The sequence below is a fragment of the Nematolebias whitei genome, chromosome 10, assembly GCF_014905685.2.
Source record: "Nematolebias whitei isolate Nwh7 chromosome 10, NemWhi1, whole genome shotgun sequence".
NCBI classification, from domain to species: domain Eukaryota; kingdom Metazoa; phylum Chordata; class Actinopteri; order Cyprinodontiformes; family Rivulidae; genus Nematolebias; species Nematolebias whitei.
The window spans coordinates 346,296-348,545 of record NC_056507.1 but is presented as its reverse complement, the minus strand read 5'-3'; positions in this window follow the sequence as shown (position 1 = coordinate 348,545).

Below are 2,250 nucleotides of genomic sequence, written 5' to 3'. Positions count from 1 at the left end.
ATGATAGACAGCATCCAACATCTGCAGAGTGCTCCATGATAGACAGCATCCAACATCTGCAGAGTGCTCCATGATAGACAGCATCCAACATCTGCAGCATCCAACATCTGCAGGGTTCTTGTAGGAGCGTTCATGTAAATAATGTCACCGTGATCAATGGAGGGAAGGAAAGTCACAGATACAAGGTGTTGGATTACAAGTGTTATTCCATATGGGTGAATTGTGTGATCTAAAATTATGACTGTACAAAATTTTCCAACCCAACAAGACATGCTGGTGAAACTGTAAATGTTTTGACAGGGAGATTGAAAAAAAAATCACACCTCTGGATAAAATTGATAATGCCCATTTTATACTAAATATTTTATAGCTTCAAGTTGGAGGTGGAATTGTGTCAGGATCGGCTCCAGAAAAAGACAAAGAGGAGATGCAGTTAGAGAGGACATGGAGGTGGAGTGAGGACAGAGGACACAGAGGACAGAGTGAGATGGAGGAGGAGGACTCGCTTTGGAGACACCTGAAGAGGGAAAAGCAGAAAGAAGAAGAAGAGCTATCAGATTTAAGATTTTAACCTATTTGTTTTAATTCAGTTCAATTCAGCAATACTTTATTAATGGCAAAGGTAAATTAAATGTTGTAACTCATGATCCTGGTTTCATTAAAGAGTTGTTCTAGATGCTGATGGCTGTGGGCAGGAAGGATCCAACTGCAGCAGATCTGAAGAATCCTCTGACTGAAGACACTCTGTTGTTGTATGACAGTCTGATGAAGAGGATGCTGAGGGATAACAGATCCAGTCTAACCCTGAATGTTAGGAAACACCTTGTATCTGTGACTTTCCTTCCCTCCATTGATTACAGTGACATTATTTACATGAACGCTCCTACAAGAACCCTGCAGATGTTGGATGCTGCAGATGTTGGATGCTGCAGATGTTGGATGCTGCAGATGTTGGATGCTGTCTATCATGGTGCACTAAGATTCATAACTGGCTGTAACTACCGTACCCACCACTGCACCCAGTATCCACTGGTTAACTGGTCACCATTAACTTCACACAGACTCTCTCACTGGTACATTTTCATCTTTAAATCACTTCCTGGTCTGCTGCCTTCATACATCTCCTCCTACATGTCTCTGTGTGAGTGCAGCTACAGCGTGCGCTCTCAGGACATCATTACCTGCAGTGTTCCCTCAGTGAGGACTGAACTAGACAAAAGGACCTTCTCCTACTCCGCTCCTGTTTCCTGGAATATCTTGTAAAAAGACCTGAAGCTCTCGACCTTTGACCTCTCTAAGTGGCTTCAAACATCTGATAAGTTCCTGGAAAAAAACAACACAGAGTTGTTCCTGTTTTTAGTTTTCTACATCGCCTTATAACCTAGCTGTTTTTGTTACTGTTTTTGCCATCTTATTTTAATATGTAAAAAAAAAAAACAATAATCTGTATGCTTATTTTATAATTGTCTATTGTTGTCATCATTACTAGAACCTCCTTCTTCCACCTGCGTAATATCACTAACATTAGAAACATCTGATCTAAAGATGATACAGAAAAACTGGTCCATGCATTTGTCACGTCTAGACTGGACTATTGCAATGGTTTATTATCTGGGTGTCCAAATACTTCTTTAAAACGTCTTCAGTTGATCCAAAATGCTGCTGCCAGAGTCTTAACTGGAGTTACTGGGAGAGATCATATCTCTCCAGTTTTAGCTTCTCTCCATTGGCTCCCTGTCAAATCCAGAATAGAATTCAAAATCTGACTTCTAACCTACAAAGCCCTCAACAACCTAGCTCCATCTTATATTACAGATCTTATTGTTCCATATTTTCCTAACAGAGCACTTCACTCTCAGGCTGCAGGTTTACTTGTGGTTCCTAGAGTTTCCAGAAGCAGAATGTGAGGAAGATCTTTCAGTTCTCAGGCTCCTCTCTTGTGGAACCAACTTCCAGTTTCTGTCCATGAGGCTGACACATTGTCCAGTTTTAAGACTTTCCTTTTTGATAAATCCTATAGTTAGGGTCGGCTTGGGTTTCCTGAGCTGTCCCTTAGTTCTGCTGCTATAGACTTAGACTGCTGGAGGACAAACTGACCACAATTTTCACTCTGCTGCTTCTTTACTTACTCTGCTCAACATTTGTAATTATTTTTTCTATCCTTAACATGTGTTTTTTTTTTTTTTTTGTCTTTCAGGTACTCCTGGACCTATATCTGGACCTATATCTGGACCTGGACCTATATCTGGA